Consider the following 25,659-nt stretch of genomic DNA (forward strand, 5'->3'; position numbering starts at 1 on the left):
AGAAAAAATCTTTCCCCTTAATTGCTGAAACAAGAAAACTTGTAGTATCTCATCTGACAGAAAGAGAATATACTGTAAACAGATTAATTTCCACCAACTAAAGAGTACAACAAATCTGTAAGCAAAAAAAATATGACAACATCTTTCTGATAGAGAAAGGAAAGATGTGCGTGATGTGTTAGACAAATACAAAAGAATATTTTCTGACATTTCTTGAAGGACAGACTTCTATTACCCATAAAAATAAAATGAATCTTTGACAAAATGTCTTATTCCAAGACCTTGTAATTTGAGATTAATAGAAACAGTAAAACAAGGATGAGGACATATGTTTAAGTTTGGTGTAATGAAGTCTAGAAGTGATTGGTGTAGTCTAGCTTTATTGGATCCCAAGCCAGATGGGTCTGCCAAATTCTGTATTGATTTAAGTGAAGCAATTTCAATGTATACATTTTATGAAACCTTGGTGAAAAGGAGAAAGAGGTTCTGAAAACTTTAAAACTCATCCCTGTAGTGTTCCAAATACAGATATACTACAAAGCAGCCATGAAAATCATATGCTGGAAATACAATACCTGAAATATAGATGCAGATTTGTATATTATCACTTGGTAGCAATACATTTTCTATGAATTTTGCTGTATAATAAAATTATAAGACTATTAGGGAACTAAATAAATGTCATAATCACTAACTTTAATCAGTTATTCAGACTACATTTTATGATATTTTAGCAAATTATCTTCTAACATGACACAAAGAAAAGTTTCCATTTTAATTGTTCAGATTTTATTTTTAATACTGATCCAGTAGAAGCTTTTCTGGTGCAACAATGGTGGAACAATGTTAGGTGCAGTTGTAATTGTACTTAGTATGTAACAGTACAATACAGCACTTAAATAGATTACTTCCCTAGGTTATATTTTCCTAGTCCATATGAGCCCATATATAGGGCAATACTGAGAACCCTCTTATACATGAGAATAAACAAACATATATATATATATATATATATATATATATACATACAGTATATATATATATACATATGTATATATAAATATATATATATTTATATTTATATACAGGTTGAGTCTCCCATATCCAAATATTCCGAAATACGGAATAATTTTGGCATGACTGAGATAATGAAACCTTTGATTTTTGATGGTTCGATGTACACAAACTTTGTCTAAGGCACAAATTATTAAAAATATTGTATAAAATTACCTTCAGGCTCTGTATATAAGGTGTATATGGAACATAAATGAATTTCATTTCTGCACACAAACTTTGCTTGAGCCACAAAATTATTGAAAATATTGTATAAAATTACCTGTAGGCTGTGTGTATAAGGTGTTTATAACACATAAATACATTCTGTGTGTATATCAGGGTCCCATTCCCAAGATATTTCATTATAATATGCAAATATTCCAAAATACGGAATATTCCGTTATCCAAAATACCCCTGGTCCCAAGCATTTTGGATATGGGAGACTCAACCTGTATATATATATGTGTGTGTGTGAAACATTTCTGCCATTTGTGAATTGATACTTTTATAAATAAAATCCATTTTACATGTAAACTAGTTAATACATGACAAATAGAACATTCTGTGTTACATAATATTTAATTCATCATTAACAATTTAAATGCATTGGTGTGCACAATTTCACACATATTTGCAATTCATATACAAGCACAATTAAAGAAGACTATGAATAAGTCCTTAGCAGATTTTTATTGTCCCTAATTGAAATGTGCACATCTGCAAGATTGTCAACTCAACGTATTGGCAACTATTACATTTGGACAATTCCCTTCCCTCATTACATCTTTTGTTATTTTTCCCCATATACACTGCTTACTTGAACCACCTGTTGTCTCATTTAACAAAGTTAACAAGAGAACATCAGACTGTCAATATTTAAAGTGTCCCCATTTTAGATTTGTTTTAATTTCATTTTCATAGTTACTTCTAAGCATTTTGCTTTGAAAAAGACAGTCTTAAAATTGTAACTTATTAAATAAAAATAGGGGTTTCTAGCAATTTCTCAAAATATATTAAGGTAGCAGAGTCCTCAAAACATTTAAATCTCTAATTTCCATAGTGCACACTTTAAGTTGCTTACAATTACAGCTTATTATTATTATTATTATTATTATTATTATTATTATTATTATTATTATTATATTTTATTTAAGGGTTCCACAGCACCTAACAAATACATAAACAAATGAGCAGAACAAGAAAACAGTGACTTACAGTACAATATAATGCATGAGAGATCATAACACTCAAATAACCAGCAGGGTGGCAGAAATCAACGGTTAGGTGTCATTTTAGGCAGTATGCAGTAGATGATAGCATAAGTAAGGAAAAGCACATAGGGGAATAGGGCCCTGCTCGTGAGACCTTGCACTCTAATCTATAACTACTAATGAACACTATAAAATGGACCTAGATTAATGGTGAGCAAGAGCCAACCTTTACTTGTGGCCCACTAGGACTTATTCTCTGGTTTCTTATAAAGCAAAGAAAAAGTCTGAATGGAAGCAGATACAGTAGCTTCTGCATCATGTAACCTCCTTTGCACACTACAGGGAGGTCACACAGCACATCTGATCAGGAGAAAGGCTCTACATGGGAAGGTAAGTAATTTAGACTTCCAATGAGTGGGGAGTCCCAGTGAGTGGTTGCATCTGGGGTGGTATGAGTGGCATGTGGGGAGACCTGAGTTGGATCCCTCTCAGAGCACTTTGCAAAAGAAACGAATAGGCTTCTATTGGACAATGCCATCTGAAGATAGCGTAGCCCACCGAGTCCAAGCTGTGGAAAAGTTCTGCTTTCCGTAGCTTGGTGCATATGAGAAATGCAGTCAAACCTCTAAAAACTGCATTTTCTAGGGTTTGACCGCATAATGGATTACAGTGCATCCCGCCCAGTATGCTGATCCTTGCTATAAAACTAGAGGCATCTTTTTTTTCTCTTTTATTATATTACTTATAACAAGATTCACATTGGGGCATCATGAATTATTGTCTGCTGTCTTGAATTTTGAAGGAATGAAGTGCACTTGTAAGAGACTTTCACATAGGATATTCTTTATTTATTTCATATATTTATCAATATACAGTATGTAAATATTACTTCCAGGTCACTTCACTATCACTTATCATCAGTTCCCATGTACTGTCGGTCATTAGGTTGCTGCACTGTTTCATACAGCATTTATGAAATATGCTTCCTGGATGTTACCCATCTCACAAATGTCTATGTAGAATAGTACTAATATATTTTGGTTGCAAGAGGAGTAACAAAAACACTTAAGTAAAATCTACATTACAGTCAGGGCCCGGGTGAAGGGGCATGGCCTAATTGCAGGAAGTGTGGCAAAGCCCCTTCTATAAAAAAAAGGTAAAAGAACTAGTTGCAGCAATGTGACCCCCTCAACCCAGCACAAATCCAGGATGGGGCGTGATCAATATGGTTGCCCCCCTCAGACAGAGGAGACTCTCTTTGCAGCCAGCTGCTCAGCTGATAAGAAAGAAGGAGAAAGGGGGTGGGGCGGCATTGGACCCGGGCCCCCTATGGGACCCTCTAGCAAGCCCGGGCACTTAGTCCCAGTCTCCCTATCTCCCCTTTGGAGATATTGGCTGGAACCGATGGAGGTGGGTAAGAGCAAGTATCATTGGAAAACCAGACTGGAGTACTAGATGGAATAGGAGACTTGTACTAACCAGACTTGGAACTGGAATGGCATGGACTGGAATCGTTCAGATACAGAGTACCTGGGAACTCAGCACAAAGTTGTAACTTCAGCAGAAGTGACATTGTACTGGCAATGGGAGCCAATCAGGAACTGGAATTTATAGGGGTGGATCCACAGGGATTAGATGCTGCTATTAGCTGGTTTGGGAGCAATGCTCTGAAAGGAGGAAGATTGTCAGGTGACCGAGTTCAACATGAATGCATCCATACTGTGGTTTTGTAGGGAACTCTGGCATGCAGCCTATGTAACATCATGCTAAGGAGACACATAAGGGGCTGAGCAAGGGACTACGGGGAGCCATTTCCACATTCAAACAAAGAACACTGAGTGGACGGGGCAGGAACAGCACAGAAAGCCCTCAGTACCAGCTGGGAGAGAGTACAGCATGAGAGAGCCTCAGTGTTATCCAGGAGTGATGCACAGTACGAGCAGACCTCAGCGCTAGCTGGGACAGACACCGGAGAGTTAAAAAGGTAATTTTTAGAGTCCAGAGCATGACAGCACCCCCCCTGTCATGGGTGGCCCCAGGACACCTCTAAGGCTTTTGTGGAAACTTGGAATGGAGTGCTCAGATCAACTGAGGAGCATGGGCATCTGAGACAGGAACATTCTTTTAGGCCATATCTCTTTCAATCGATCAAGTATTGGAGACGTCCATAACGGATTCTATAGTCCAGAAACTTTGCCACTTCATATTCAACTCCACCTTGAGTCTTGATTTTCAGTGCCTTTGGAAGTGCTGAATGAAACTGGTTGAGTATGAGAGGGTTTGGAAAAGAAATATGGAAGGAATTTGGTATCCTTAGGAAGGAATATAGCTTGAGTTTGAACAAAACTGGGTTGATAACATGCTCAAAGGGGAATGGCCTAATGTAGCTGGGAGCAAATTTCATGGATGGAACTCTTAACCGCAGATTTTGTGTAGAGAGCCAAACTAGATCTCCTTGCTTGAGACTGGGAATTGCTTTTCTCTTCCTGTCAGCAAACTCCTTGTACTGCTTAGAAGCCTTCACAAGAGAGGAGTGGATTTCCTTTCAGATCTTAGAAAATTGCTGCAAGGTGCTGTCAGCAGCTGGAAACTTTCAGGCAGGAAGAGGCTGAAACTCAGGAACTTGAGGGTGAAGGCCATAAGTGGCATAAAAGGGCGTAGAACTAGATGAAGCTTGGAACTGATTATTCTGACAAAATTCTGGATGCAGTTTAGCCCAGTTGTCCTGAGAAGAGGATAAGTATAGATGAAGAAATACCTCCAGATCTTGGTTGACTCTTTCTATCCGGCCATTGAAATGGGGGGAGTAGGCAGTGGAAAAATTGAGCTTGATTTGAAGTGTAAACCACAAGGAAAGCCAAAACTTGGTGACAAACTGCACTCCCCGGTCAGAGATGATTTCCAGTGGTAGTCCATGAAGTCTGAAGATTTCTCGTACAAACAATTGAGCCAACTTAGGTGCTGATGGAAGACCGGTGAGGGGTATGAAGTGAGCCATCTTGGTGAACCGGTCAACTATCACCCAGATGGTGTTGAATTTGTTTGAAACCGGAAGATTGGTAATGAAGTACATTGACAAATGAGTTCATGGCTGATATGAAACAGAGAGAGGATGTAACTGCCAAGCTGGAGCTTTATGAGGAACGGTATGCTGGACACACTTGTTACAAGAGGCAATGAAGTCCTGAATGTCCTTTCTGAGAGAGGGCCACCAGTAAGACCTGGAAATGAACTCAAAGGTTTTTTGTATGCCTACATGACCTGCTAAGTGGGGAGCATGGGCCCAATATATCAGTTCCTTGCATAATGCAGGGTTGACAAGAGTTTTCCCAACAGGTGGTTAGGATTGAAAGCCACTGGATTGATGATGAGATGCTTCTCAGCAGAGGTAGTCTCATTTTCTTGATCCTTGGAGTGAGAGAGGGCATCAGCTTTCCGATTCTGGACCCCTGGATGAAAATACAATTTTAAATTGAAGCATGACATGAAGAGAGCCTATCTGGCCTGCCTTGGATTCAGACAATGGCCTGCCTTAAGGTACAAAAGGTTTTGTGGTCTGTCAGGATGGAAATGGGATGTACAGCTCCATCAAAGCTAACTTAATAGTTGCACTCAGCCAGAGTGAATTTCTTGGTAAAAAAATCCATAGGATTGGAGAAGACCATAAGAATCGCATTGGGAGAGCACAGCACTGACTTTTACGGAAGAAGTGTTCCAAGATGAATGATTGTGTGAAATTAGGTTGACATAGTACAGGAGCTGAGATGAACTTCTGTTTGATCTTCTGAAAGGCTCCCTTTGCTTCCTCTGACCATCGGGATGGACAGGCACCTTTCCGGGTGAGAGCGGTAATAGGTGCAATGATCATAGAAAAGTTCTTTATGAATTTACAATAGTAGTTCACAAACCCAAAATAGCATTGAACAGTTTTGAGAGTTGTAGGAAGCAGCCATTCCTGAATTGAATTGCATGGGGCTTTTCTGGATCCATTCTGAGACCAGAGCCTGATATGATACATATATCCCAGGAAGGGAATAGACGACTTCAAAGACACACTTCTCCAATTTGCAGTAGAGGTGATTGGAATGGAGACGTGTCAGAACCTCCTTTACGTGCCGGCAATGTTCCTCCAGATCATTGGCGAATATGAGAATATCAGCAAGATAGATAACAACATGTTTGTACAAAAGATCACAGAAAATCTCATTGATATAGTGCTGGAATGGTGCAGGAGCCTTACTGAGACAAAGAGCATAACGAGTGAACATCACGGGTGTTAAATGCGGTCTTCCACACATCTCCTTCCCGACTTGTAAGTTACAGTATATGCTCCTCACAAGTCCAATTTGGTGAAGATGGTGGCTCCATTGACTCAGTCAAAAAGCTCTGTAATCAGAGGAAGAGGATACCAGTTTTTAGGGTGAGGAATTGGTGGAAGAGGAGAATGAGGACGACATCTTGCCTCCATAGAGCCACTTTGTGCAGGGACAGATTAATTGCCAGCTTGTTTTGTGGGGGCCCAAACAAACCGATCATTTCAACCACAGTCATGTGGCAGACCCTGGCACTGAAATGATTGGTTTGTTAAAGTGTGAATGTCCTGTTTATACAACATAAGGGTGGGTGGGAGGGCCCAAGGACAATTCCATCTTCCACCTCTTTTTTTTCTTTGCATTATGTACTGTTTGGGGCCTAGTTTTTCAAAATGCCATCCTATCTGCCACTACAGTGTCACTCCTAGATGGGCCACGTGTTTGTTCCACCCACTTGTGTCGCTTAGCATAGTCATCCAACTACCTCGGTGCAACCTTTTGGCCTAAAAACAATATTGTGAGGTGTGAGGTGTTCAGAATAGACTGGAAATGAGGGGAAATTAATATTATTGAGGTTAATAATAGCATAGGAACAGAAAAACCTACAAATTCTGTGTTTTTATGCTTTTTTCCAAAAAAATACAGATCCAAAACACAAAACCCAGAACCCAAAACACGGAGAAAGATACAGATCCAAAACTAAAACACATAAAGTGGCCGGTGCACACCCCTAATATTTACTAAAGTGTGGGTTTTTAATAGTGAAGTTGTTGCCCATAGCTACCAATCAGATTCCATCTACTATCTTCTAAAAGGTGCTAGATAAATATTAAGTAGAATCTGATTGGTTGCTATGGGCAACAACTCCACTTCTAAAAACCTGCACTTTAGTAAATATACCCCCTAGTGTAAGTTTTGAGTGAACTGTAGAGTTGAAATGTGCTATTCAGTTTTTATGAAAAACTCACACACCCGAACTTTGGGGTACCAAGTCAATTCGAGGCCTAGCACAGATAACTTTTTGGGTTCAGAGTAGAACTGAGTCCCAGCTTGGGTCTGCTGTAAGTTCAAAACTCTGATTTAAAAACTTGCATGAAAACAAGTGCAAATTACATGAGTTTAGCTGTTTTTATCAATTTTAAAGAAATCCAAACCCAAATATAAATCCAGGCCAAACCACTTGAGGGTGGTTTTGCCAAAACTAGAACATTTGAGGGTGGTTTTGTCAAAATCAAAACACAAGGGTCCGCGCAAATCTGTAGTTAAAAGGTCAATCAAATCTTACAAGGAACAGTGTCTTCAGGGTTTATTTCTATTTAGTAATGCCTTAGTATTAAAGCTGGAGATGGGCACCGACCCTTGTGTTTTGGTTTTGAATCTGGATAAACTTTTGTGTTTTAATTTTGCAAAACCACCCTCACGTGTTTTGGTTTTGGATCTGTCTTTTTTTTCAGTAATTGAATAAAACTGCTAATATCACATAATTTGTTTTTTTTTTGTTCCTACAGTATTATTGACCTCAAAAACATTATTTTTCATTCTTTTCCAGTCTATTTGACCACCTCATCACTCACAATATTGTTTTCATCCACTTTAGGCCAAAAAGTTGCACCAAACTAGCTGGCTGACTAAGCTAAGCAGCAGCAGTGGGTGGCACAAACACGTGGCAGTTCAACTTCAACATGGCACATCAGGAAACTAATGTTTTAATTAATCAAGAGGCCTGAGGGAGATGGAGTATGTATGTAGTTGAAGGCAGGGAAAGGAAGGGTTGGTTTGTAGTAAATTTTATTTAATTTTTTGATTTCGAAGCAAATTATGAGGTAGGAGGGGAGAGTATGGGTGAACAATATGTTCCATGTTCTGCACACAAAATTAATTTGGTGGTTCAGATTATTTCTTTAAAATCAAAGGGGCATACAGAAGATGCTGTCTGTGGCTATAAACATTTCTGGACATTTTCAGCAGTCAACAACCACATGTCTAAGATTTCAGCGGCTGTGGCAGTTCAACTTCCAACATGTCACATCAGGAAACTAATGCTTTTATTAATCAAGAGGCCTGAGGGAGTTGGAGTATGTGTGTAGTTGAAGGCAGGGAATGGAAGGGTTGATTCGTTGTAAATTTAATTTAAGTTTTGGATTCCAAAGTAAATTAATGAGGGAGGAGGGGAGGCATTTACAAAAAATATTTTAATCATTCACATCAGTTCTTACCCCAGTTGACATCTTTGGTGGTTACACAATTTTTTTTAAAAAAATGAAAGGGACACGGAGGAGATGCTGTTGGTGGGCAGAAAAAATACTGGACATTTTTGGCATTCAGCAACCACATGTTGAAGACTTCAGCGGCTGTGGCAGTTCAATTACCAACATGTCACATCTATAAAAGAGAATGGCACAGCAGTGTCAGACAGGACGACAGTTTAATAAATTCTAACAATAATGTTTGTCATCAAACAAAAACAAAAAGACAGTCCACAATGCCCCAAACAGCGCATAACGCAAAGAAAAGGGGTGTTAGATTGAATTGTCCTTGGGTCTTCCCACTGACGGGAGTAATGCCAGTGTCGCACCTGCCCATTTAGATTCTTGAACGGGTGAATTAACTATTAATGTGGCAGCACACAAAATGGAAGCTCTGAACAGGAAATGGGTAGAGGGATTTAAAGTCTGGTACTAAACATCTCTTATCATTGTACTTCTGATATTATGTATGGGAAAGCTGGGAGGGGAGGAGGGTGACATCTCCAGATATTATCACAAAATAGCCTCTTCATTTGGTGGTTGAGTTGCATTTGACCAAACATGGCTGTTATGATCAAGGAAAGCTAAGCCTCCAGATTGGTATTTACAAATCACTAGTGAGTATTATGTTTTAAACTCACTGTGAGTTTAAAAATCCTTTCAAAGGCATTAATCATGCCTCATTAACAAAAGTAACACTTCCAAAAACCTGCTCTTTTTGCAATGTCAGGTTTTCGGAATTGTAATACTTTTCCCTCTACAGCTGAGGTATCCATAAGGATTTTCCTCACACTGCGCCTGTCTCCCACCCCTCTCGCTGTCTTTAACTACAGACACACATGCCCTCTCAGAACCCCTGGTGTTTTTCCCAGCCCTAACCCCTCCCTCGCTGCTGTGTTTAGCTACCACCCTCCAGTGTCCCCTCCACTGTGTAGCCGCTACTGCTGCTGTGTGTAACCATCGCCCTCCTGCCAGTGTCTGCCTCAGCCCCCCGCGGCAGTTGCTGTGTGTAACCATTGTCCCCCCATGCCGATGTGGTGTCTGTCCCATTTACTCCTTGGCTGCTGCTATGTCTAACCACCTCCCCCTGTCGGTGCAAACGGCAGCCTGTAAAGATTATTGGGGGCTGTATGCTATCTCAGGATGACGTTCAGTCAACACCAAGTTCCAAAAAAATGCTTTTTCGGAACTTGGTAAATGGACCTGACACTCATCTGCTTTTGTAATGCCTTCAGTAATGAACAATTTAAATACAAGGAAAAAAGTGCATTAGGATTAGATGTAATGATTACTCACCATTAAGCATTGCAATTGCATTCTATTTGCTAAGTATATAAGAATTCAGTACACTTTCACCTCAGAAAATGTTACTTTAATACCTTTAAAGAGCCAAGGGGGTTGCAGCTGTTTTTTCTGGTTCTCTGCCAGTTCTGTACCAGCAAATCAATAAAGCTAACCATCTTCAAATGGCAGTGGGGGGAGTGTGTGATTCAATGGAGTGAGTGGACCAATCAGCAGCCCACAGTTTTCTGCTGGGACTGAATGTTCCTAAAATGGCAGTACAACTTTAATTACCTAGTGGCTTACAGTATTGTTGAAAGATGACACTCGTGGTAAATACATATTTTCTTACAAAATGTTGCTATATGTAACTCCTAATTAATGAATATATATATATATATATATATTTTTTTTTTTTTATTATTATTATTATTTATTTATTTTTTTTTTTCAAGAACTTTTAGAATACAAAGTTCAATATATAGTATTTGAACATTACACTACATTCAGAATGCTAAATACTATACCAAAGTGCAATAAATGTAATAGTTGTATTTGTAGTCTATAAAACTACCGTGGTAAATATATATGTTGCAGTAAGTAAATCATGCAAAAAAACAAAAAACAAAAAGAAACTTTTCTAAAATATGTAAGCCATTTTTCCTTTTATTTATAAAATGAAAACAACAATGTTATCTTTCCTCTTATTAAGTGTCTGGGGATGTCTCATGGGAGGTGTCCCAAGGGGTCTACCTCAGTATGAAAACAGATCTTGCCTAAGTGTTCTGAGCAGATGGTGAAATGAGAACATGCTGCAGGAATTAACCTTTTGTCTACCAAAGAGACTCATTATCTTCTTGCTCTAGATTTCATTGTTGTCCATTCTGACAAGGAAAGAGTTACAAATTCAACAAATACTTTCACTTGTGCTCCAGGAATTATTTTACAATCATTTTAGTCAGGTTTTACCTCTCCTGACAGATGTTCACACAGAGTAAAGCTAGAGTTCTTAACCATTAACTGGGATTAAGCCATCCTGTTTGTGTTAAGAGGTTTATAATATTTATCCTGGGAAAATCATCCTGTGAATTTGTGAAGATGATACCTTAATTGGCTGAATACTGTTAATAGATTTGCTCCCACAGGAACATTTTGACCTTATTGTCAGAAAAATGTCAGTCTGCCAGCAATTTGCTCATTTGTAAAAGGTGCCAAATCTTTATATTGACACAGATAACAAACTGGACAGAAACTGCTAATGTTATTAAAGCTCATTTTAACAAAGAATAAATTAGATGCTGTGTTTTGGTCTGTAATGTCTCTAAAAGGCAACAAAGAATCTTTCATTGTTTCCTTAGTACTCGTTGTTTATATTTTGTACACTTAATGTAGGCTTTATTATGTAACAATAACATAGGTTCATTCATAAAAGGGCGATGAGAATTATCGCCTGTAAAACATAGTTTATTTGTAGTTCTAAATTCACTAAAGCAGTACAGTATGCAATTATGTTTGTTTTGTGGGGTGTCATCACTAAAACTTATAAACAGAAAATTTCCCCACCAACTGATCACATTGAAAATGGAAGTTTGAGGGCCGATCTTATATGAAATGTTTAAAATAAGCCTACCCTTTTTTTTTATTAGAATATGGTATTGGACACCAAGGTCCAAATATAAAAGGGTGAGAGTTTAGAAGATGTGAGAGTTTAGCAGTAACCTCTCACATTGGTCAAGTTTTATATTTAAAATGGGAAAACATCTGGATGAGAGTTTAAATCGTGAGAGTTTTTAAATCTGAAAAACATGTCAATTTTCTCTGTTGCTTTGTTATCGGACTCTATTACATTGGCCGAGTTTAAAAAGTGTGAGAAAACTGTCACATTTTCTAAACTCTCGCCCTATTACATTAGGCCCCAAGGCTGACAGTAACAGGAACAGATTGGGCAATCTTCCAAGAGGCAAAGCAAAAGGAAGTTTAAAACTGCGGCCCCCAAATATTCACATTAAACAAAATGAAGCTACAGTTTGGGGAATATTATCAAGTGGTTGTTGGTGGACTCATTTGAGGCATTGCAGTTGCTTGGAAGTAGTCAGAGTAGTAAATAGACTTTTTGGTGCACTGGGCAAGAAAGAGCATTACCCCCCCCCTCCCCTATAGGGACATAAGATAAGCTCTTGGAGAGGGGCATGGCCTCATGGGGAAGGGGTATGAGAAATCTGATTTGTCCCATACGATGATGATACCACTTTTATCCAGGTGTCATTGACAAATACAGTGTGAATCCAATGGCTGCAGTAATGATACACAATAATTATTCAGTGTAACTCAGCATTAGATGTAGGAGAGCGCTGGTAAAGCTGCACCTGCAGCAGGATTTGTCCATCAGTACAGTAGTGCACAAGTCTGTAGCTGGCAATGTAAATCACCAACTGAAGGTATAGAAAGAATGACTTGTATTGTATATGCATCAAATATCGGCGGCCAGGAGGTCTGTGTATGTACCCTGTGCTGGCAGCTGAAATCACCGGCAAAGGAACTGGAGGTGTACTAGTAACACCTGGGTCGGGGATAGCTGGCTGTGTTCAGGTGTGCCATCAGAAACAGACAGGGCACCCCTTATACTTGCCCACCCTGGCCTGTTGGACACAAACTTCCAATGAGCCCTGGCACCCAGAGAAAGCATATGTAACAGTATGATGCCTCTTCCCGCATGACACTCACACAGGACCTCATTCAGAGTCGATCGCTTGCTGCAAGCGATCGCTCTGAATGAGGGCGGCAACTTACTTTTTTAAGTGCCGCCTTCTGGTCGATCGCTAGGCTGTGGGTTACGACTAGACCCTAAGGTTGGGTCTGGGCTCTCGTAAGCCCCAGGGAAATTCCTGCTCTGTTTGGGCAGGAAGTTCCCCACTGACATCAACAATGATGTCAGTGGGGCCTACCCCCAAACGGCAAGCATTCCGTCTGGTATGCCTCCGTTTGGCCGGGCACGCCCCCGGCCCACCCAGCAAACGGGGCGAGCTGTCACTCAACATCGACAGCTTGCCCCATCTGCTACGAGACCTCTAGCGACGGAGTGCCCGTTGCTAGCCGGGTCTCGCGCATGCGCACGGCGGAGCCGGCTCCGTCGTGTGCATGCTCTGTGGGGACCATCAACCCAGTTGAAAGCTCATCGGCGCTTGCGACCGGGTCTGTATGAGACCCACAGAGCCATAACTAGACTTTTTGTGCCCCCCCTTTCAAATAGGGACATAAGGTGCGCCTGGAAAAAGGTGTGTGGTTTCATGGGGAAGGGGCATGACAAATCTGATTTGTGCTGTACGATGATGAAGGGCATGCCCGACCTCTTTGTAAAACTGTTATCAAGGTGTCACTGACAAATACAGTGTGAATCCAATGGCTGCAGTGATGATACCGAATAATTATGCAGTTTAACCCACCAGGAAGAGAGCACTGGTGAAGCTGCACCTGCACAATGATTTGTCCATCAGAATGATGATTCTTTTTACAAATGTATCGTGTACATATAAATCTAGAATTTGCTAGCTTACTTTGCATCAGCAGATAGCTCCATATGTAAGGTGTCTGACTGCCATGTGAGAGGTGATGGGTTTGAGTCCTGGATATGACAGTATTTTGAAATGTGTGCGTGAAATAAAGGAGGATGTAATTGGAGGAAAGGTGGCCAGGTGGAGGGGGAGGATGTGACTACAGGGGAGGTGGCGAAATGAAAGGGGAAGTCGGACAGGGAGGAGATATGGGCTGCTAGCAGATGTCGGGGAACATAAAACAGGAAGCAATAAGTGAGAATGATTATAAACATACAATTTGTGCAGCCCAACAATGCGCTCTGCCCTGCAGTTCCCCTAGTTATGGCCCTGGAAGTAGTACTTCTGCCAGTACTAGTGCTGAGATGCTCCTGTACAATAGATGGTGTATTGATAAAAGAGAGATCATTTTCAAATTTGCAGTACTACTATTAATTTAAAATAGTGATTATAATAGCGGTTAATAGTTAAATTAGTAGTCTTTTTATTCTGATTTTTCATCATAAAATTGTTTTAAAAAACAATATTAGATGTTTGCAAATAAATTGATTGAAATCAACTGACTTTAATAACAGTGTCATGTTCTGCCATTAACACACAGCTTTGTTTAATGATGTGAACTTTTCAATAATATTTGAAAATAGTTCAAATAATAGTGTTCTTCACTTAAATAGCTTGTTGGCCTTCTGATGCACTACAGTCTGTCTGGAAAACACCAAGGGACAGATGCACAGTGAGTACTATGCCACTTAACATGGCATAAATAGTATGAATTTGCCTTGCCATGCTCAAACACTGGAGTAGTTGAGAGGTAGGGGAGTGAGTAATAATTACCTGGGCTTGTTTAAGGTCTCTGGTAGGGGCCCAGGCCTTCTGTGCAGGGGGAAGTGATGGGGGACCAAAGACCAAATCATGGTGGTGTGGCCTTGCCTGTCCGAAAAAAACATGAATGAAAGCTACTATTCATGCCGCCACTGTTTTGTGGTGCAACTGAGGAGGGGGGCTCCTCAGTTGCACCACAAAACAGTGGCGGCATGAATAGTAGCTTTCATTCTTGTTTTTGTCGAACAGGCATGGCCACACCACCATGATTTGGTCAATGGTCCCCCATCACCTAGACCAGAGGTTCCCAAAGGCAGCCCTCAAGGCTCCCCACCAGTTCCGGTATTAGAGATATCCATGGTTGAGCACAGGTGGTTAGATCAAATTGACTGAGGTACTAATTAAGTCACCTGTGCTCAACCATGGATATCTCTAAAACCTGAACTGTTGGGGAGCCTTGAGAACCTCTGACCTAGACCAATCATTGTATTTAGCAGGCCTATTCTGAAATAGTCTGCATGCCTGGTGCAATAGATCCATCTGAAGGCAGAACTTTAATAATATGCTACATATTTAGAAACATAGGTGCTGGAAGTAAATGGAAGTCATTTAGCCAATAAAAATCCACATGCAAAAAGATATAATTTCATTTTGCATTTTGTTTTGAGAAGCATGAATGGGATTAGTAGCTGGAGGGAATGTGTATTGTACCGTATAGGAGGATTGTGGGGTGCCTCCAGTTAAGTTAGCACTGAATTTTAAAACACATGAATGTATTAACTAATGTGGGGACTAATATTATTTAGTGTAAGAACCACATTAGCGGGTGGCTGATATGGCTGGTGGCTTATCATATTACCATATATTTACATATGTGTGCAAGTGAGTCTTCTGCATTTTATTATTGTGTAGAGTGCAGGCCTCTTTTATTGGCTTACTGTGTGTGCTCGGCGGAAATTTGTAGGTTTTTAAAATAATTTTTACTATTTAAAAAGATTTTTTTTTCCTTTAAACAATGTTTTTTTTTTATTGAAGCATATGCATCAGTATTACAATTAATGGAAAAGTATATTGTACATGTGATAAGGTGCACTTCAAGGTTATACCTTGTAGAACAAAACAATTTGAAAGATAGTCAGTATGTTACATACACAGTTTATGCACTATTCTATACAGCATTGGCTGAGGAACATTTAGGTGTATAAACCATTCATCTGTGACAAAAGGGAGCTGAGCAGTGACTATTTTAGTGAAGCAGTCACAGAAAAAATCTAATCTTACACCAAGCTAAATTGGAGTAGCTGTCCAAGGTGTTGAAACAGCAAAGTGAGAACCAATCAGAGATAGCAATGTGCCTTTTGCCTTGCAGCAGGATAGATAGGGGAGGGAGTATAGGCCTGAGCAGCATTACATCTGAGGCAGACAGTGAGAGACAGCCTCCCGCAAACCCATGAAGCTTCCCTCATGCAGTCACAGTAGCCAGGAAGGAGCCAGGAGAGGCATAGCTATCAGGAATTTAATAAATGCAAACAACCATCAGAACACCATCAAATGATTTCCATTCGATGGTGGCGAACATCGGACCACCACCATCAAATGGTAAAAACACTACCATCAGAAAAAAACACTGATGTTTAGTAACCATCGGATTCCGATATCCAACCTACGCTGAACCTGCAGGTGGACTCCGGCAGCTACTTCTACATTGTGAAGTACTCCCTCTCCAGCGTGATGTTTCCACTCAGCCCCATGCCCTAAGTGAACAGGAGGCACCTCTCATGGAAGTCAGTGCTGTTCTAGGACAGGAGCAACACGACAAGGAAGATCAACAGGAAGACCAGGAAATACAGAGTACATTGTGCAAAGCAGATATTGCCTATTGCCATGTTTTGCCGTTTGAGAGGGGTGCAAGCAGAGGCTGTGTAAATATGCACAGGTGCCTCAGCCTCGGAGACATACTGCTGATAATGTTTATGGTAGCTACAATACAAATCTGTAATCCATGATCATCCTGCCCTTCCCAGCACATCCCAGTGGTCGGGCCCAAGCCAGTTGCAGGGCAGCAGTAAGGGGGTTGTGGTGACACTGGTGAGATGCAGGGGGCAGGAGTGAGAAGCAGGGGATTGTGGTGAGATGCAGAGGCCTGTGGTGAGAACCAGTGGCAGGAGTGAGAAGCAGGAGCCTGTGGAGAGATGCAAGGGGCTGTGGTGAAATATAGGTTGCTGTGGTGAAATGTAGGGGGCAGTAGTGAGAAACAGGAGGGATCCCGTGTGAAGCCGGGGTGGGTCGCTAGTATTCTATAAGATTGATATAATAGCCTTTCTTATAGGGGAAGAATACAATTTTTTTTCAAAAGGAGTCAATTGTCTGAAAATTTTAACTTTCAACAAAAAGTGTAGAATATCTAATCTGCAAACACTTATAAAATATAGTCCTAGGTATATGGTATTTGCATATCAAAGAATCTAAAGAACACCATGAATCACCTTCAATAAAATCACAAATAAAGGGAGGTCAGGTAAGTAGAACAGAGAATGAAAGCAGAGAGGGAGGAACCAGGAGGTTATCCCAAACTGGAGTGAGTGGAGATGGAGAAGTGGAGAGTTCAAAACTTCTAATATACTGTAGGATAGGCAAATTGGACGGTGCGCAAAATAGATGGTTAAAATCAGAAGAGTGTTGAATGGGTTTATTTGGCAACAGCATAGAAATCAGAGAGGATAGTTTAGATTCATCTAATTCAATCTGAACCCATGGCAAATTCATTGTAGGGGAAAACCAAATAAGGTCATGGCTGAGATGTATTGCATTATAGTATTTCCTAATATCTGGAAAGCCTCTGCCACCGTCAAGTGGGCTCCTAGTAAGATTATAATAATTTTAATCTGGGAGGTTTATCCAGCCAGACAAATTAATTTATTACTCTCTGTACCCGGTGTAAGGCCTCAGGAGAAATAGCTACTGGGATAGTCTGCATAAGGTAAATAATTCTCTGTAATACATTCATCTTAAGAAGGATCAGAAATAACTGAAGCGAAAATAGAAGGAAAATTCTCTCTATATTGAGCCTATAATTTGCCTTTTTTTTTTCATTCCTCTTATGTATTTATGGTGCACTTTGATTATATGTATTATTTTTATATTGTTCTCTCTTTACAAGTTTCTTTCATTGGATGTGCTTCTAGTAAATCCCCTCACGGGGATAGGTCAGTTGAAATAGTATATTTATGACACATCCAGAATTGATTTTTTTTCCAGACTTTAGTCCTGAGTGCCTTTTTGTTTAGTGTTTTATATGGTGTTAACTTGCCCACTGGCTCAGGGAAAACTAAAAATCATAAAAAGCTTACAACTTGGACAGTGACAATGCCTAAAAAAAATAACAAGCTGCATCAAATATTTTCTAAATTAAATTGTGGATGTTTTTTCACTGGAAATTGAATCTAGGAAAAAGGAACAATTTGAATCTCCAGAGGATTGTTCCCTTAACCCTGTAGTATCTGATAAGAATGAGGATAGTGGGCCTGATTCAGTTGCACACAAACCTGATGGTTTGCGTACAACTCAGATTGCTGGAAATCTGTGCATGCGTAGGATCTTCACTGTGCATGTCTCTTTCTGCGACTACGGTCACAGTGCCCCTAGGCCGTAGAATGATTGACATTCTGCGGTGGTTTATAGGCGGGGAATGGGCGTCGATGAGCAGCATTCGTGAAACCGGGGGTATGTCATCCTCATTTTCTGATATTGCCGAACCCAATGTCTGTGTCTTCTGACAATACTACAAGTCTAAAGAAAAGATCTTAAAGTCTATAAGAGACAGCTCTTCAACTCCTTTCCATATGCCCCTCCAAATATTTCAGGACTTGGCTCCTTCTACTTTTCAAAAAATTATGGGACCTACAGCCCATTACAAGGCTTCTTCACTAATACCACATCTGAAGTCGCTGGGACTTCACCTTCCAACTTTAGGTGTTTGCAGCTAACTCAATGCATTATGTTAAGATCTTGGATCAAGGACAAGAGATCCTTTCCAAGCTGGACCTATTTCTTAACCAAACTTTTTCTCCTTGTCATGATGGCTCTCCAAAATCTCAGCACCTAAACCTACCCTACTGCAATGGTCGATCTGATAAGGACTCTTTCCCACCCTGACCTCCTTTCTCCCCCCTTAACTTGTCCAGTTTGGATTGAATTTAGATACTTCTGGTCCACTCAGTCCAACATGATAATGTACTCTTCCATCATTCCTTATGAGCGGAATGGGATTGAAATCCCAGCAGCGGCTGCCCGACAGGATGAAAATCCCGACCGTCTGAACCCAAGATTTTGTTATATGCAAATGATGTCTTTCTATCAACAACGGACTCTCCCCACTGCTTGCCAACATTATTAGCTGATATCGATCTGTATGCTCACTTCTTTGGATACAAGATTAACACCTGACAATCAGAAGTTTTAGATTTTTACATCCCTGGAGAGGTTAATGCCTCCATTGAGAAGTGAAGCATTGGGATTTTGCTTCTACGGAGTAACACACCAAAAGAGGTATAGCTGCAATACTCTGAGAGGTCGAAGCCATGCAATATCCTGAGGTGCTCAAAACAGTGAGCACAAATGCCGAAGGTACTGCTGAGTACACAAAGTGTGGGATTTTGGTAGCATGCCACAAGGTACATTAATGCATTAGCAGTTTGTACAGGTTGTAGCATGCAATAGGGTACACGGAGGTGATGCCACTGTTTGGATAGAATGTAGCATGTAACGAGATACATGTATGTGCTGGCACTGTGGGTACAGCGCGTAGCATGCAGTATAGTAGGCTACAGAGGTGTTGACACTGTTTTGACAGCGTGTAGTGTTTAATGAGATACACTTATATGCTGGCACTATGGGAACAGCATGTATGATGCAATGAGAGACACAGATGTGATGGCACTGTCTGAACAGTGTTTAGCATGTATTGAGATGCATAGATAAGTTGTCTCTGTGGGAACAGCACATAGCATGCAGTTCAGTAGGGTAAGAAGGTGTAGACACTGTTTGGACAGCGTGTAACGTTTAATGAGATACACTTATGTGCTGGCACTATGGGAACAGCATGTAGCATGCAAGGAGAGGCACAGATGTGATGGCACTATCTGAACAGTGTGTAGCGTGCATTGAGATGCACAGATAAATTGGAACTGTGGGAACAGCGCATAGTGTGCAATGAGATGCACAGAGTATATTTCAATAACTCTGGAGCTCTGGAGGCAAGTGTAACAGGGTACTCAAACACACACAGCAGACAAATGCAAACAAGTTGAATTGACACAACCTAATACCCTGACACAGAGTCTGAGACTCCCACCAGACTTCACAAGGAATCCCCACAAGAGCAGGGGCAAAACTAGGCGCCAGCACTGAAGGGGCACCTCTTCCATTGCCCACAATAAATTCACCCCACTTAGGACTGTAAATATGTACCTGGAGTGTACCGTCACGGCTGCCCAATACATGGCACCTCTTCCTGGCACCTGAGAAGCTACCATAACCATATACTATGAGATAGATACAAAGATAGATATGAGATAGATAGATAGATAGATAGATAGATAGATATGAGAGAGAGAGAGATATACAGTAGGTAGATAGACAGATAGATAGATATGCACCATATTTATTTTCCCTCTTTTTTTAGGGGGGGGGCACCAAATTATAACTTGCCTCCGGGCATCTGGGATGGACTTAAACCACTGCACAAGAGGATGTGGAATTTACTCAGTGAAGGCCCAGGTTGCAGCCTAGTGTAGTTGGTTCCCAACGTGGAAGCAAAAGAGTAAAGGTGCATACACATGGTCAGATTTGTCAGATGAACGATTGAACGATCTGATCGATTTGATGAACGATTTGACCAACGATTTGAATGATTTGAAATACGAACAATTTTTGACTGCATTAAAAAGAATGGAATCGTCCAAATCTGATTGCAAACACATCAGATGTCAAATATCGTTATCTGACAAGCGGGAATGCGCATCATTCATCGTTCATCTGAAAAACATGTCAGATATGTCAGATTTTACTTCAGATATGAGTGCTTGAATGATTTTTTAAATCGTTATCGTTCAGATCTGAAGAAAAATCTGACCGTGTGTATGCACCATTAGTTAGCTGGTACGAGGACTCTGCCTGGAAACACTATGGATGGAAATGCGGGCAAAGTTGTGCTGCTGTCGAAGAAACAAACACCAGAGTTTAAACAACACTGGATAAAAGTTATACTACATTGTATAGTTCTGGAGGGGGAGCACCTATGTAGAACACAATTGATACTGAGGTACTAGAGGAGTGCACCAATTTGGTTCTTGAAGTGGCTGGCTGATGGGTGGTTCCCCACATGAGTCATCAGTGTTGGAGCTTAGTGGGAACTCCTGAGAGATGTTATGTCATCTCTAGCCTGAGCTCAGCTGGGTTCTGTTAAGGATTCTAATTGGGAAGGTCAGCAATCAGTGGTCTTCTGAGTGTTGGAGGCAGGCCAGTGGTGTCCATGACTGCTCTTAATGACAGCAGTCATAGAACTGAGAGTTTGAAGTTGGCTAATCAGATGGTTGGAAATGCCCTGGCACCAGAGTGAACAAGGCTCATCCTCCTCTGGCTCTCCAACCATTCTATCAAGGAAACAGATGGTGTTGGAGATCCATTATGCAATTATTAAGATCTCCAAACACCTACACTCGAATACTGTAAACCCTGTTCAGCTAATCCCTGCTTATCTGTACAACATGATTTCCACCAACCAATGTCTGCATCAGATGGAAGGGCCTCTGGCCTTGTGATTTCAGATGTCTAGCACTGCCTGACCAGTGATCAGTCATAAGCCCCTGAATCTGAGTAACTCCTGTTAGTTTACTCCCACTTGTTGTTCAGGTATGTGTGAAATTTGTAAATAAATGGTTTAAGGGCAGAGTAGAGTCAGGCTCTGGCAATACTATGGTTCTACATAGTTTACTACTAGCAGACAAAGTCTCTCAGTACTACCTTGGTTGTATGGATGATATCCAGGGCATATACTGCCACTGACTGCAGTTATTGGGTCAATACTAGTTTCCTTACACACTGTTGAATACAAAGGAAAAATATTATTTCTGATCAGTCTGAAACCCCTGGAGGCACATTTCCATTTGCCAGTGAGTTGTTTCTCCATTGGATTTCTGTTGGAGAAGGGGGTTATGTTACAAGTTGTGGATGCTAGCAATAAGGATGATATAGCATTGCATATTATTAATGATGGCCCAGTCATAATTTTAGTGGCTCAAAGGGAAGACCCTGTAGTTAAGAAGGCTTTTGAAAATGTTGTGGCCACATCTTTTGCACTGTGTGAAAGAGTTCAGGTACAGTACCTTTGTTTTATATTGCACAAAAACATTTCATATTGAAAGCATCAGTATAAACAAATATGGTTATACAGAAATTGGTTGTCATTCCCACCTTTAGAGAAAATAAAAGTGTTCTCTGTGTCCCAATCTGTTCCTTGTGTTGGACAAAGCATGACAAAATTGTGGACAGAAACATGGCTAACCTTTTCTGGCCATGTGTATATGCCGAGGTATTAAATTTGTGCAGCATAGCCTGATTGTCAGAGGACAACTTAGAAAAACTCAGTTCCTGCTCAATTGGATACCCTTCCTATTGTTGGTGGTTTAAAAAAAATGGTCCCTAGGAACCTGGTGGGACCTATTGAGCCTTCTTCTAAAGGATACAAGCTTATTTTGATGATAGAAGACTATGGCACCAGATATCCAAAGGTATTTCCCTTGTATGTCACTGCAGTCAAATACTAGGCCAACAATTTTATGTCTTGATTGATGCAATTAGGCCTGTATCTCTAGAAGTTGGCATCAATGAGAACATCAGTCTACCATTCTCAGACAGATTGTTAAATCTTGAGGTTCAATCACGCCCATAAATCAATATTAAATGAAATTTAATTTTATTAAATTTATTGAAATTGAGAAAAGAAGAGATATATTTGTCCCCTACCTGATGTTTTCTGTATTTGAAATGCTGCAGGCTTCTACTGCATTTTGCCATTTAAGCTGAGAAAATGCCTTAGAAAGTCTAGATCTACTTCAGGAGTCAATGGAGGAGTAACTGGTCATGGTGGAGAACATATGTTTTTAATATCCATAATCACTTGAATTTAGTTAACCAGTTAGCAAAAGAGAATTTGTTGAATATGCAAGAGGCACAACAGTGGCTGTATAACCATAATGCCTGTACTTGTTCTAATTGCAGTGGTGTAACTAGGGTATTTGGTGCCCAGGTCAAATTGAAAAATGGAGCCCCCCTATGGGCGTGGTCACAAGGGTGGGGTCACTGAAAAATGGGGCATGTCAACATGACACACACCCCTTTCTCATCACTCTGGGAACAGTCCTTTCCATTCCATATGAACCTTAATGCAGTCCCCCCTATGCAGTGCTCCTAGTAGTGGTCCCTCTTATGCAGGCCCCCAGTATTGCCCCTTATATAGTACCCCTAGTAGTGGTCCCCCAGCACTACACTGACCATGGTGTCCTGGACCATAGCTGGCGGCGCTGCCCGGGCCGCCGGTCCGATGGCACCAAGGGTACATGCCCTGCTTGACCCCCCTTAGTTATGCCACTGTTGTCTGGTGATATATTTTTGCCGTTGTTATCCATATGAGAGAGCAAACTGTTAGTGAAATGTCACAATATATTTGAAGGAATCTTTAAAGTAGGGGATGTAAATTCGTGAGATATTGTGTCTCAACCAGACACTCAGAAGGGGAAACAGATTTATTGTATAAGTTCAAAGAAGCTTGGAGAGCAGAAAGCTTTGTTTCTAGACCCTTTTAAGGCTAACATTGGTTTTGGTTCTTAACTACATTATTAAGCACGAACAATGAGTCAGGTTCCCTGTGTTCGATAGTGGCTGAATTTTTGGCCTTGTTGGTGTATTCCTCAGGGACGACTATTTTAGTCATGATCCCCCTGGTGTTTTTGTTTGTCAAAGGCTGCAAAAACTTCCAGTTGGAAAATTTAAATTCTTGTTAAAATAGGTACAAATTATGTTATGACTAGGTGTAATAGAAGAGTCTATTAGTAACTGGTATAGCCTCATTGTATTGGTCCTTAAAATCTGATGGTCGTACCCACTTTTGCATAATTTCCACAAGATAAATGCAGATTTACAATTGTATGCATAATCCATGCCACAGGTGGATAGTATCCTCTATTGGCTGGGTTCTACAAGATATATTTCTACCCCAATCTTATATAAGGCCAGGGGCAGATTGATCCACCGAGAACACAAAACAGTTCCTATTGGGACAGCCGGCTTGTAGGTGCTCCAGCCAACCCTCTCTCAGAGGAAAGAGGGGGCAGGGGTTAAAGTGGGCCAGAATGGGGAAGACTAGTACTGTATGCACCACAGCCCTGCACTGTGATTGCCCACACTATGCCAGAAACTCACAAAGAGCCTGTCATGTTGTGTGCACAATAGAGGATGCGGAAGTGAATGTGTTTCTCATTATGATGTCACACCGCTGCAGTGTAGAGGAGCAGGCACACTGAATGCAGAAGCAAATGAGGAGTTAAGAGGGTGCTGGATGGACACAGGAGAATGTGAGAGGCTGCTGGAGGGACACATAGGGAAGTGAAGGCTGCTGCTGGGACACATGAGGATGTGAGAGGCTGTTGGACAGACACAGGGGGGTGAGAAGCTGCTGGAGGGACTCACAAAGAGTTTAGAGTCTGCTGAAAGGACACAGGAGGAGGTTAGAGGCTGCTGGAGGAACATGAGGAGAGGTGAGAGGTTGGTGCAAGGACACAGGGGGAGGTGAGAAGTTGCTAGAGGGACACAAGGAGGTGAGATGCTGCTGGAGGGACACAGGGGAAGGTGAGTGGCTGCTGGATAGACACAGGGGGAGTTGAGCAGCTTTAGAGACACGGGAAGGTGAGAGGCTGATAGAGGGACACAGGGAGGTGAGAGGCTGCCTGAGGGACAAACAGGGAGGTGAGAGGCTGCTGGTGGAACTCGGGGAGGTGAGTTGCTAGTGGAACACAGGGGGAGGTTAGTTGCTGGTGGAACACAGGGGGAGGTGAGCTGCTGGAGGGGAACGGGGTGGTGAGTTGCTTTAGTCATATTGAAGTTTTACACTGCTCTCACACTTCCCTTATTTGTGTTTTCAATGTATATTTCAGTACCAAAATAAGTATACAGACAGAATTTTATAGAACAGTTCTCAAGGGCAACATTTTTTTATTTGCTCTCGGCACTCTAAACCCTTGTTGTCCCTCTGGCAGTGGCAAGACACATCTCAGAGTAGCTCCATCTAACATGGCGGTAGCGGGGCGGTGGGAGAGATGAGTTTCACCATCTCTCCAAATGTGACCCTGAGTAACTCCCAAAGTGGGAGCCCCTTAGTGGCTGCATAACTCCTATAAATGCAGAATTGTCAGAAGTTTGAGGGTACAGAATCTTAGAAGGAAGCTTCACCATCATGGAACATACTTTTCAGTACTTTAAAACAGTACAATAACTTGCAGTATAGTGGGTCGTGGAGGTGCTCAGGTATTATCCCTAAGGTTACTCCATGCAGTAATGTGACTCCAACATTGCGCTCCAGCCTTTTCTTTTAAGATACGCTACCACTCAGAATGTTTGCATCTTATTACAGACTTTTTGTCCTGGGCTAGACTGGAGTGTGAGACTTCCACCTTGGCCAGCAATAAGTAGAAAATGTACAATCTCACAAGTGCTCTCCAATTACCACAGTTACATATATGGTTAACACCACAGTATAAAAACACATCAACCAAATGATTGAATTAAATCACCCTTGATTGAATAGGTAGTGGTAAGTCCATTCATATATATGGATGAATGTCCACAATGTTTCTTTAGAGAGTAGATTCCAAGCCTCTATGTAGGGGATGGCTGTTTGTTGACCTGTAAAAAAATAATGCCTTGCCAGCCCTTATGTTCTCATAGATACACACCAGGCATGGAAAGACACATAGAATAGAGGAAAATATAGTGGAGATTCCTTTTTAAAACAAACATTTTTAAGTACAGGTTCCACAATCATGAAGTGGGTTATAGACACATAACAAAATCCCATTGGCAAGCACCATCAGCAAATATCAGATGGAAAACCGTCCCATGTCC

This window comes from Taudactylus pleione, unplaced genomic scaffold (genome assembly GCF_031769625.1).
Source record: "Taudactylus pleione unplaced genomic scaffold, aTauple2 ptg000041l, whole genome shotgun sequence".
NCBI lineage: Eukaryota > Metazoa > Chordata > Amphibia > Anura > Myobatrachidae > Taudactylus > Taudactylus pleione.